This window comes from Macrotis lagotis, chromosome X, assembly GCF_037893015.1.
Source record: "Macrotis lagotis isolate mMagLag1 chromosome X, bilby.v1.9.chrom.fasta, whole genome shotgun sequence".
Lineage (NCBI taxonomy): Eukaryota > Metazoa > Chordata > Mammalia > Peramelemorphia > Peramelidae > Macrotis > Macrotis lagotis.
The window spans coordinates 422,412,724-422,426,631 of NC_133666.1; the positions used below are offsets into that span (position 1 = coordinate 422,412,724).

The 13,908-nt window shown below is 35.6% G+C and overlaps 1 non-coding gene and 1 pseudogene across 1 annotated transcript; one reads left to right on the plus strand and one right to left on the minus strand.

Moving 5' to 3' along the window:
• The first annotated feature begins 5,092 nt into the window (after window positions 1-5,092).
• On the plus strand, window positions 5,093-5,515 carry LOC141499210 (testis-expressed protein 12 pseudogene; annotated as a pseudogene).
• Window positions 5,516-8,077: 2,562 nt separating this feature from the next.
• Window positions 8,078-8,184, minus strand: LOC141503613 (U6 spliceosomal RNA). The gene has a single exon (XR_012472959.1). It is a non-coding gene; the product is annotated as a U6 spliceosomal RNA (small nuclear RNA).
• Window positions 8,185-13,908: the final 5,724 nt, after the last annotated feature.

The window sequence follows — 13,908 nt, forward strand, 5'->3', positions numbered from 1 at the left end:
TTACTAAGATATTTAACATTTTACCTGAAAGTGACTCATCTAGGGAGCCAGAGTGATTTAAGTGATTGACTTAAGAGTTGGTATAAAATAAACTGGCAATTTCTAAGGTACCCCAATATTTCGATGTTTCATGATTTCATTAAACTAAGATCTCATGCAACAATATTTTTGTCACTCCCTATTGCATTTACAAATAATGTTCATTTACTTAATCAATAAACACTCATTGAGCTCTTTCTGTGTGCAAAATATTATGCTAAATCTGCAAATGCAAAAAAGAGGTAAAAGTCAAATCTTCCCTCAAGAACCTCTAATGGAGGGGCAACAAACAAATAAATATGTTCAGTCAAGCTATTTACTATCTAACTATATAAATTGGAAATATTTAACAGAAAGAAGGTACTAGAATTAAAGGGATTCAGAAAAAGCTTCCTAAATATGGGATTTAATTAGAACTTAAAGAAAGCCCAGGATGGGCAGTAAATGGAAAGGAGAAGCAAGAGCATTCCCGATATGGGGAGGGACAGTTAGAGGAAAATGCCCAGTACAAAAGAAAAAAAAAACCTTTTTCCAGATCAGTTATAAAGTCAGCATTAGTTGATCAAAGAGTATATGAGTTGGCGGCTGGTGGTTGGAGAGTAATATAAAATAGGGAAAGTTTGGAGAACAGGTTATGAAGGACTTTGAACTCCAAGCAAAAGATTTTGTCTTTGATGTTGGAGTCCATAGGGAACCACAAGAGTTTTTCAGGTTGTGTGTGTGTGTGTGTGTGTGTGTGTGTGTGTGTGTAATGTTCAGACCTTCCCTTAGGAAAAGTACTGAGAGATTTGTGGTAGGGAGACTCACCCAGCAGGATATTGCTAAAGTCAGTTTGTGTGATGGCAATGTCAGAAAAAATATGAATGTAAATTTGGAAGATGTTTCAAAGGTGAAATCAGCAGACTTTTACCAAGATATGTATCAGGGAGAATGAGGTATAGTGAGGAGTCAAGCTTGGCTCCTAGGTTATAAGGCTGAAGTGATGATGATTAATAATAGGGAAGGTAGGAGGAGAGGAGGTCTAGGGTGAAAGAAGAGTTTGGTTTGGGGCATGATGAGTTTAAGATGTTTCCTGAACATATGTACATAATATTATGCACTTCCCTTTCTTCTATTCCTTTAGTTACCACTTTAGTTCAATTCCTTATCACTGTACTTCTATTATTTCTGAGAACTTCTAAATGTCTTTATCTCATCTTTATCCACTCTAGTCCAGATGCCAAAGTGGTTTTCCTTATGCAGAAATCTGATCATTTAACTCCCCTACTCAAGCAACCCTTGAGAGCCTGGTCCCAAATAATCTTAGCAGCCTCATTGTCCATTACTATTCTTTCCATACTCTGGGATTCAATTAAACACATCATCTCTCTGTTCCTCATTCTTCACATGCCAACTCCCATCTTTGAGACTTTTCTCTGGCTAACTGCCATCCCTCTTACACCCAGAATGCACTTGCTCTTTACCTCATTTGCACAGAATCTATTTCTTCAATATGTAGCTGAAACACAATATTCTACAGAAAGACTTTTCTGAGCCTCCAACTTATGATAGCCTTTCTTTAGAATTTTCTATTTATTCTTTCACATTTTTTCTGTTTATACTCACTTAAGTATGTGTCCCTATATTGAATACGTTTTGTTTCATTTGTATTTATATTTGTAGCCCCAGTACCAGCACATAGTATACATTTAATAAATGATTGTTGATTGATTGATATTTGGAATCAGATCCTTCAATTAGACTGTAAGGTTTTAGAAAACAGAAATTGTTTATCTTAACTATGTATTTTCCTTAGCTCCTAGAACAGAACCTTGCAAATATTAGTAAAATATTGATACATTTTATGTAATGTATTTTGGATACTCTATCCTCTAAAGTAGAGCATATACCCATGTCTATTTATAGTTATACACCCTCCTCACTCCTACTGACCTTCAACTAATTTAATTTCAGTCACATCCAACTCTTTGTAATCCCATTTAGGGTTTCTTGGCAAAGATATCGGAACAGTTTGTAATTTTTCTTTCTCCAGTTCATTTTACAAATTAAAGAACTAAGGAAAAACAATATTGAATGACTTGCCCAGGGTCACTCAGCTAATAAATGTCTGAAGCTGGATTTGAACTTATGAAGAAGAGTTTTTCTGATTCACTCCACCACCTAACTGCCCAGTTCTGTTAGCTGGTAAATAAGCTTCTAGTGAAGGAGGTTAGACAGTCAGTTGGACAGTCCCTCCCTCAGTCCTTCAAGCCTTTTGAGCTTGGTAAGTTATTTCAGAGTTTTGAGTTCCCTTAGTACAATCTTTCAGAAAGTTTTACACCATGAAGAAATATCAAACTATAGTTTTAAGAAGATTCAGATATTTAAGATTCAATTTAGAAAATGGTGCTTACTAAGGTGTAGAAATATAATTATCATAGGAAATGGTGTTAGAATATATGAGATAGAATTAGGTTCACCCTCCTAAATCATCAACTGTTTACTAAGAAGTTTATGAATTCTTTCAAATTCTTCTTATCCAGTCATTTATCACCTAGTCTATGAACCTTCTCTTTCACAGGTTGGAACTTTTCAGAGAAAATTCAGGATATCACAGCCTATTACAGGGAATTAAATTTCAAGACTTTTGAAAATAAATGAATAGATAAAAAATATTTTATTTGTTCCAGATTTAAAAATATATATTTTTGATAGTTACCATTTCATGTCCTTCTAAGTAAACCAGGTTAAAACCCTCAATTATTGGATAATGGTCTTTAATAATTTGCTTTAACACCTTCAAATCTCCTTTTAAAGAAGATAGCTTGTGACCAAGGAACAAGAGGGAAACAGTTAAAACCTGACTTCTTAATCTTCTAATAATAGAACAGTTTCCTGTATTTATCTGTGTGTCTGAGAATTAGATTAGCAGGGGTTGAAAGTCTTAAATCTGATATTTTGAATCTGCTATGATATTTTTAATTCTGAACTATGATTGCAAATTCAACACTCTCCTGTTAAGAGGATGGTATTCCCAAGCAAGCCCTTCGTTTATGTATTATAATCAGGGCCCTATACAAAAGTTCACTTTAGGTAATTGTGGTCACCAGTTCTAAACAAATTATTGAGCCATTCTGGTAAGTCAAAGATCTTGTCATCAGAATTCTAAGTTCATGGTTATCCTATTGCTGTTGGTTTCCGAAAAAAAAGGAAAAATTAGGCTTGGAAAATGAGGTTTTCTACTCTGACAGACAATGAGGACTGGAGAGTGGTTTCAATTATGCCTTGAAATCAGGAAAAATGGGGTTCACATTCAATCTTTGACCCTTCTTCCCAATATAAACATGGGTAAGTCAGCTAATCTCCAAGTCATGGGTTTCCTCATCTTTACAATGGGAACTACTAATACTCATAATACCCACTTCATATAACTATTATAATTATCAAGTGAAATAATGTGTGAAGTAAATTTGTAAAGTGTCCAAGGTCAAATACCCCAAGTGATGCCTGTGTAAAACTGGGAGCCTCTCCCCTCCTCCTTTTCTAATTCATCAGCTGTTAGCCACAGTATTGGAGCCAAATGTCTTTCAATTTTTTCTTCACATTCTTCATATTTATTATTGATGACCATCCATGGTGCCAGAGTACCAATATATCTTGAAAGTATCCTGATGCTCAGATGTTTGGTATCAGAGTCATGCTATTCTTCTTTATAAAGATGGTCTTGGTTTATAAAGGCAATTTTCCATGTGCATTATCAGTTTTCCAAAATAATATGCCCTCAATTAGCATCCTGGAAAAGACCTCTTTGTCTGGTGTCTCAAAGATGTGGTGATATACGAGCAACTATATTTGTTATTGTCTCAAAGACTGAGCATGCATATATACATAAGTATGCATGTATTTTTCTCTTTGTCAATATATAATTTATATATCTACATCTCCATATATAATGTCTTTTAAAAAATGTTTTATTTATTTAAGACAATGGGATTAAGTGACTCACCCAAGGTCACACAGACAGGCAATTGTTAATTGTCTGAGGGCAGATTTGAACTCAGGTCTTCCTGATTCCAGGGCCCATATTCTATCCACTGTGCCACCTAACTACCCCCTCCCATATATAATGTATATATATATATATATACATATATATCTATATATCTATATCTTTATCAACTTGAGAGTAAGGATTATTTCATTCTAAGTATTTTTTGTATTTTCAATACCTAGCAGATATACTGATAACATAGTAGGTATTAAATATTTATTAATTGATTACATTGATTGTATGTATAGAGAAAATTATACCTTTTTCATTCCCCTCTGAATTATTTACGTAGGCTTATGCTTTTTAAAGGCAGAATAAATTGATTATTCTTGGGCATGGTTGAAAACTTATGAAGTCCCATAGGTAAATCTTTTGTGTGCTTTTGGAAACAGGACCATGACCTAGAAAGAATAGTTGTGTTAATAGGATTTGAATTATATTTACATGCTTAGTTGAATGAAATATTATCAGTTACAGAGTTTTCAAACTGCTTCTTGAAAGTTGGGGAAAAAGGGGGCCCCTTTGAAATCCATTACAAAGGAGGGAATGGCCCCAGTCAATCACAAAATTGGGAGAGTTCTCCTACTCCCATTCCAAAGACAACAAATTAGATTAGAAGAAACTAGTCCTTAACTGGACAAGAGAAACCTAGTCTTGACCTTCTCCTTTTGCACATGCTCAAAGAAATCTATCTGTTCTTGCTAATTAGTATAATGAGCAGGGTGGGGAAACATAAGAACCAACATATCAATTAGATTTGTGACCCCAGTCTATGATTGGCATGAATGGGGCAGGAACAAAGTCTTTCAAAGTACATAAAAGAGCTTGTATGTTGAGATTTCCCTGCCCCCTCTCTCCCACCATGAGAGAGGTGTGCCATTTTGTTAAGATATTTTAATAAAAACCATTTTAATCACTCTGGAAAAAAAGAAAGTTGCAAAAAGAGGTATGAATACATGATTATTAGAAGGGGATGGACGTGCCAGGCAAAGCTGGAACTGCGGGGAGGGTGAGGTCTGGAGCCTGAGGAAATTGTGTAAGAAAATATTATGGCAAGTCATCTAATGCAATCTGCAGAGAATAGAAATTGTAAACGACCAAGAAAGATGGGGAATGAAACTTTGTTGACTCTACAATTGCCTTCTCTTGCAAAATCAGATTCTACTGTATCTGAAGGCGCAATGTCATCATTTTATAAAATCGAAGTCTTGGAGAAAGTTTTAAATGATATGAGCAAGGAGATTAATCTACTGTTGATCAAATATGCACAGATTTTAAGGTTTGTTTTCCTTAATAGTGAGAGAGCAGCAGTGGATGCTTCTTAGATTGAAGAGTTTGATGCAATCTTCAAAGAAGCCAGTACTTTAGAAAACCTTCTGAAACAAAAAAGAGAGTCTGAAGCAAAGATTCACAATGATTTTAAATACTCTGCAAAAGTTAAAATGAAGTATATATGCAAAAAAAATGAGATACCAAGATTTTGTGTTCTATTTCTGTTATGTATTTAAAGGCTACTAAATTAATATGCTTTGAAAATATAACATTTTTCTGTTGTTTTTAGTAGTTATAGAAAATGTTTACAATTTATTTATAGAAAAGGATATTCAAGAATTTTTGTTAGATTTCATAGAATTTTTAAGCTAGTATTTAGTTTTTGAAGTTTTAATAACTGACATGTTTCATATAAATGTAAAATTTGGTTAGCCTAATCACATGTGAGTAATTTTCTGCTTTCTTAAAACTCTCCTAGCTTTTTAAAGAGGACTTCCCAGGATCAATAAATGTAAACTAATTTGAAAGTGGAAAAAAAAAGGGGGATGGAGGAGGCAAATGAATTTAATAAACATTCGTGGAATATTTACTATATGCCAAACAGTGTCTTGCCTTTTCTCAGGTAGAATAGATCTATTAAAAGGATGTGAATACAAGTAATAATAATACCACATGGTTATTACATGGAACATTGGTTCAAAGGAATTAGGTCATTTAAAAAGCATTCAATTTGAAATGTGAGAATTTGGGCTCAAATTTTGAATTCTTAATAATGATATGATTGTTGTTCTTCTTACATTTTTGAAAAGGACCAATGAGTGAATTGGGTTTAAGTGAGACAGAACTGTGCAAAGTCCATAGTTTCACTTCTTTTCCTCCAGAGTCATCATTATCTAGTCAATTAACCCCTCTAGGCATTTGAATTTCTTTATCTATAAATTGAAGGGCAACCTTTGATAACACTTCCTGCACTAAATTTTTGTTCTCATTGCTCATCTTGCCATTCACTCAACAAAGGCACCCTTTGTTCCAATAGCAGTGGATCTGTGAACAATGGGACAAGAATTTCCTGATATCCATGATCATAGTGACATGTTGATGGATTATGGTGAGCTTAAACCACTTAATCTTTTGGTCACAGTTGATTTTGCTTCAGTCATACAGAAGAGGACCTCTAACTTTACTTCTTTCTTGCTTTGTACCATTTCACTAAGTCTGACACTGGGCATTCATAGCTTAAATTGTGAAATAAGCTAAGTTTGTCTTTGGCAACCTTAGTAATCCTTTTTCTTATCATAGCATTTAGACCTAGAAAGGATATTCTATGCTGTCTAATTCAATATTTTTGTTTAATAGATGAGAAAACAACTTCAGAGATGTCAAATTATACCTTCTAAGGGCATCTGCATTTGAACAGTGTAAAAAAAGACTTTCAAAGCAAGAAAAAAATCTGTAGATTTTCAGAGAATGAATAGAAGAATTTGTGGAGAACAAGATGGAAGTTTCTTATATTCCTGAATTTTTGCCACATAGATAGTTGCTTTTCTTTATGTAGAAATACCGAATTCATTAAAAAAAAAGTAAAGGACTTCTCTCCCTTTCATAAAATGTGATAATTAGTGCTCATGGTTTCATACATGAAGCCTGAAAGGAGCCTGTACTCTCTTTCTCTTATGAGGGACAATTGGGCTTGACATCTTTCTCACTGTCTCTTTTCAATCTTATTTTTTAAAATGCTAAGTCTTTACAAAGGATCATAAAGTCTTTGCTTAGAGTTAACCTATTTTTATGGTCTTTTAAGACAGAAAAGGAGTTTGCTGAAAGAAAAGGTCATGCAGAGTATATAAAATTAGATTGAAAGAGTATGTAAATCTAGCTTTTGAGCAATCAGCTTTGTACATAATGGGCTGGTCAGGTCTTTAGAGCAGTCTTGGATTCAATAGATAACTAAGGGTTTCCTTTGGGTAGCTGGTCATTCATAAGTCAAGAGTGGAAGTTCTGAATGGAGTGATGGTGGTACAAGTTAGAAAGACTACATGGTTAAGGGGATCATGTTCAACTTGGCTCAATTTCCCTGACTGTAATTCATGGGATCTCAAGCATATGACAAATAGAAAGCTAAAGCTTGCTCAATAAATTAGATTTCTATTTCTAAAACAAAGTCAGTTTGAAGTTTATCAAGTTTGAAGTTTATTAAGCATAGAGTGCTTTGTGAAGATTTCTATCATTATGGGGAGGGAGAGACAAAGAGACAGAGACCAAAAGATAGAGATAGATAGCGATAAAAAAGAGACAGAGTCAGGAGAGAAACAGACAGAGACAAAAAGAGAGAGAAGCAGAGAGAAATAGAGACAGAGGAAGATGAAGTAACAGAGAGATAGGGAGATGTGGTTTGCTTTCAAGAAAAATAGCTGGAAAGAAAGGTACCAAAATATGACTTGAGTTCCATAAAATGAGCAAAGTGGCTTCAAGAATGACAGGAAATCATAAAAAGCTAATGTTCAGTGGATATCTTCTTTCAATTACATCACATGCAAGTATTTAATAAAAAAATTTTTTTTTGATTATTTTTGCCTGGGTTTCTCAAGTGTACTCCTATATATCTCTAATACATATGAGCCAAAATCACAGCTTTTCATTTCAAACCCTGTGACAAAAATCTTGACTCATTTTAGAGATATTGCTCAATATTAAAGGATAATCTAGATTAATATGGATAGAACACTACAATGTACAATTGAAAGTGATTGCTTCACAAATTTGCATGTCATCCTTGCACAGGGGCCATGCTAATCTTCTCTGTATCATTCCAATTTTAGTATATGTGCTGCTGGAGCAAGCACAGTTGAAAGTGATCAAAGTTGTTCTTTATATAGTGTGTTGTTATTGCATAAATTGCTCTCCTGGTTCTGCTTACCCAATTCTGTATCAGTTCACACATATCTTCCTTAGTCTCCCTGAAACCATGCTTTTCATCATTTCTATACTACAATAGTATTGTTCTATAATAGTCACTATATTATAATTAATTAAATCACAGAATATCAGTAATAAATAATGTTACACACTCTACAACAGAAGGTAGATAGACTCAATGTTCATAATGAGAAATACATTTTGGTCATACCCATGTAGGATCTTTTCACTTGGCCATGCATATTTATTATAAAAGGTTTTTTTTTTTTAATTTGTTGGAAGAGAAAATTAATGCTTGGTAACTTAAAAAACTAATCCATAAATGAAGCCTATTTTGTTTCTCAGTAAAAGTGGTGTATAATTACCTCATTTTCTGGCTTCTCCCTTTTCTTCTCCCTAAAAAAAATTAACAGGTTGCCAATTCATATTGACCTTATGAGGAAGCACTACAAATGGGGCAGGGGAAAGAAGTCTCAAAGGTGAACTTCACCTACTTTACAATATTGTTGGGGACCAGCTCTCCTTCAGAGAGAAATTGTTTGAAGATGAATGCTTTGGGAAGCATGCTCGGCAGATTGCTTTGTAAATGAGGGTCATTGTATTATCCACACTAATGTGTTTCTGTGAATAGGTTTTTGGCTAAATGATATTTCAATAGAGAAGAGAATGGACTGCATTTATTGCTTCAGGTGGAGTTGGTTCTTCCCATTTGTTGGACAGTATGAAACCATCCCTGACAGAAATTGTTATAATCCCTAACTAGGAAACTGCAGCTGAAAAAAACTATTCTGTTTTCCCTTTGGAATGAAGCCTTTAAGCACAATTGCAGCTGGAAAAAAAAAATCTGTTTATTGTCCTCCAAACAATATAAATTAGCTATGGTATTGAATATTATTTTTATCCTTTTATATTTTAATATTAGCATTGCACAGTGTCCTAATAAAATGAGTATTTTATAATGTCCTAATTTTCACAGATGTTAGATTTGCAGTGCATTTATATGATATAACTACTCTCTAAGGATCACTTGCTATAGCAGGAATTACACACAATTATGTCTATCTAATCTTTATATTTTTCCCCAGAGTCAAGCATAGGGTTTAGCAAATAGTAGATGCTTAATAAATGCTTAACAGTTGATTAAATGGACAACATGCATTTATTGAAAGTCTACTAAATACAGAGCACTGTGCTAGGCTTAGGAAAAACAGTAAAGTTTAGATAAGATGTATCCCTTATGTCCAACATACTTCCAAGATTCTAGGGGAGTAAACTCTGCTATAGAATATTATGTAATTTAAAATGTCATTTGATTAGTTCATTATAGAATGATAAAAACAAAGTAATAATAAGAGGTTTTAATTGGAAGGCTACAATTCCGGATGGAAGATGGAAGATAAGGGAGGGCATCATATATGAAGTGGTAGGTGAGATGGGTTTAAAAGATTGAATTGGATTTGAATAGGTGAAGAGAGAAAAGCAGATCATTGCACACTTACAAATGATCTGAATCAAGTTCTGGAGGTCTGAGGTGCATGTTCTAGGAGAAGTGTAATTCAGTATGAATAGCACAGAGTATGGAAGTAGTTATCATTAATATGAAATTAGACTAGAAAGGTTGGGTAGTACAAGATTAAGATGAGGAGGGAGATATCTGGAAAGTCATATTCTGTTTATTCTTTGCTCCTGAATCCAAATATGGTTATTGGATTCTGATATTTATAATCTGATAGTGAGGGTTCAAGGAATATAATGATCAAAGCATCATGGTATATTAGAAATCCTGGGAAGGGTATAGAAAGTCAAGATAGTCGACTAGAGACAAGAAACCGGACAACTCTCCCAATATACTCTCCCCAAACCTTTTTTTTTAGGTTTTTGCAAGGCAAATAGGGTTAAGTGGCTTGCCCAAGGCCACACAGCTAGTTAATTATTAAGTGTCTGAGACCGGATTTGAACCCAGGTACTCCTGACTCCAGGGCCGGTGATTTATCCACTGCACCACCTAGCTGCCCCACTGTGCCACTTAGCCGCCCCCCCAAACCTTTAAATTAATACCTCAAATCTCATTTTGGAGCAGTGGAAACAATAAAAGATCAAATAAGCTATCTTTCTATCCTATGACAATTTAAGAGACTGGCAGGAGAGGTTTCTGACACCTGGGGTTAGGGCTAGTCTAGAATGCATGTTGCAGCAGCAGTACCAGCAAGCCTCCATGACTATAGCAGACCAGAGATCCTTCTTGGATAAAGAGCAGAGCACAGATCAATGACCATGGAGCAATGACCATGCTCCCTGCCCCCACCACAATAATAGATCATTCTACTTTGGAAGTATCAAAAACCTTGCAGACTTTCCACAACCAACTTTGGAAATAATAGCAAGAAAAAGCTTGAATTTTGTGATATATATCCACACCTGTAAAGTTCAAAGTCAAAGAAACAATAATTTAAAAAACACAAAATGAATTTGAGCATAAAAAGCTACTATGGTGGCAGGAAAGTCCAAGATACAAACCCAGAAGAAGGCAACAATGTAAAAATAGCTACAACCAAAACCTCAAAGAAAAATCTAACTGGACAAAACCCAACAAGAATTCTTGGAAGAGTTAGAGAAAGGGATACATGATAGATGAAAATTTGGGAAAAGAAATGAAAGTGGTACAAGAAAAATTTGAAAAGAGAATGAACAGCTTGGTAAACAGGGCACAAAAAATTCCAAAGAAAATTACATCTTAGTAAATAGAGATTAAAAAGAGACAAAAAAAATTTCACTGAAGGAAAAAGATCCTTAAAAAAAGAATAGCAAATAATAAAAAGAAATATAAAAATTCATTAAAGAAAAATCATTTCTCAAAAATTAGAATTGTGGAAAGGGGAAGCTAATGACTTCTTTGGACATCTAGAAACAATAAAATAAAGTCAAAAGAATAAAAAATGTACAAGAAAAATATGAATATCTCATCAGAAAAACAACTGACCTAGAACAGAGATCAAGAATAGATAATTTAATAATTACTGGACTACTTTAAAGTCATGATTAAAAAATGAACTAAGGACTTCTGGCCAGGATGGTGGAGAGAAGACAGGCACAGTTCTAAAGTCTCCTGATCTTTCCCCATCTATCATATGAAACAAACCTCTTAACAGAAATCTGACCCACAAAACCCAGAAAGAAAACCCAGGAGAAAGAACATCTACCTCAGGATTTGTCTCCTGAAGCAGCCTTGGGTGAATCTGGGCAGGTGAGTCTGGGTGCAGAGGGTGGATCAGCCTGGGATCAGCCATATTAGCAGCTGAATTGGAGCTGGAGACTCTGAGGGCCTGAGAGCAGGACCTGCTGGATCAGAGGTGGGGCCAGACTGTGGGGGCTTGAGTCAGCTAGGGAGCAGAGGCACTGGTGTTGGTGCTGAACCTCTGGAGCTTGCTGACAGGGCTGGGGGGAGAGTTCCAGTGCAGGAGAGCTGTGGATATCATCCCTGGGCTCCTCTGGTCTGAGGAACTCTGAGTCCATGCCTCCATTGTGGCTGAGACCTCTTCCCAGAACAAATAATTACAGACTACTTCTGCCTCAGGCACAGGTGTGTGAATAGAAGAACCAGACCAGCTGACAATAGGGAGAGGAATGACCTCATCCCAGGTAAAGCCCACCATTGATTGAAGGTAAAAGGATTCAATAGCTTCAACTCCTCCCCTTCAAGCTAAAGGAGAAGGCCTCAATCAAGGTCACAGACACTCCAGAGAGAGCAACCAGCACATTCTACTGGTCATCCAGAGAAATTGAACTCGGTGAGTAAAGCCTCTAGCTATCCCAAACCCCTGTGTACCAGCCCCTTCCCAACTCAAGGTCTTAGCAAAATGAAGAAGGGTCAGCAAAAAGGTGGATCCATAGAAAAATTCTTGGAAGGAAAAGACCCTAATTCAGAAAGACCTAGAACTTCTGAGAAGAATATGATCTGGTCTCCAGCACAGAAAGACTCCCTTGATGAAATAAAAATCAAATGGAAAATTTGGGAGAGACAATTAATACCTTGCAACAAGAAAACAAATCTTAGAAAATACAACTGGACAAATACAAAATGAGAATAAATCTCTCAAATCATCAATTGGACAAATACAAAATGATAATAATTCTCCCAGATCCTCAATTGGGCAAATGCAAAAGGAAAATAATTCTCTCAAAACCTCAACTGGTCAGATGGAAATCTCTTTCAAAAGTAGAATTGACCAATTGGAAAAGGAGGTGCAAAAGGTTAATGAAGAAAACTCCTCCCTAAAAAAAGAATGGAGTCTGCAGAAACTAATGACTTCATGAGACAGCAAGAGCCAGTTAAACAAAATCAAAAAATAGAAAAAATAGAATAAATGTAAAATACCTCATCAGCAAAACCACTGACCTTGAGATTAGGTTGAGGAGGGGCAACCTGAGAATTATTGGGCTTCCTGAAAACATTGAAGAGAAAAAAAAGCCTGGACTTAATATTACAGGATCTAGTGATGGAAAATTGGCCTGATATCATAGAACCAGAGGGCAAAGTAGTCGTTGAAAGAATACATTGATCCCCTCCATAAAAAGATCCTAAAATGAAAACACCAAGAAATGTTGTGGCCAGATTCCAGAACTATCAGATAAAAGAGAAAATCCTGCAAGCAGCCAGAAAGGAACAATGTAAATATCAAGGAGTCACAGTAAGGATTATGCAGGACCTGGCTGCATCAACATTAAGGGATTGAAGGGCCTGGAACGAGTTATTTTGAAGAGCAAATGAGCTTGGAATGCAGCCAAGAATCCACTACCCCACAAAGATGAGCCTTCTCTTCCAGGGAAAAAAAATGGACATTTGACGAAATGGAAGAATTCCAAAAATTCCTGATGAAAAGACCAGAGCTAAATAGAAAATTTGGACATAAAACAGGAGGTTCAAGAGACACATGAAAAGGTTAAAAAGAGGCAGGGGTGGTAAAAGGAAAAAAAAGCTGCTATCCAATGGGGAAAAAGATTCTCATAAATCTTGAGAATTATAACTCTAACAGAGGGGAATATACCTAGCCAGAAGTGATGGACATTCATGACCTATCCATGAGACTGCTATCCAATGGAATGTAACTGGCTTTAACCCCACTTGGGAGAAAGACTCTAATAACTCTCAAGAATTTTAACTCTATTAAACAGAATGTACTTAGCTAGAAGTGATGGATACTCAGAATTTTCTATGACTCTGATAAAGTGATCTAAGAAAACACTACCTCCTTAAAAAGGGGGATAAGGAGGAGACAGGAGGAGGGAGGGGATTGAATGGGGGTACATCTCATTACACTAAGAGGTACAAAATACCTATGGTAATAGAGGGGAAGAAGGGAGGAGATGAGAAACACCTGAATCTTCTTCTCATCAGACTTGACTTAAAGTCAGCTTACACATACTTAGTTAACTTAAAAAACATCTAACCTTTCAAATATTAAAAGGGGGAAAGGGGAAGGGGGTTGGAGAAAGAGTAGGAGAGTGGGGGGGAAAGGGGAACTAACAAAAGTAAGGGAAGGGTAAAGGGAAAAAAGGGAAAGGGGAAAGAAAGGGGAGGGGTGATATAGGAGGGTAAACACACTGAAGGGGCTGATATTCAGAAACAAAATACTGGGGAATATGGATAAAGG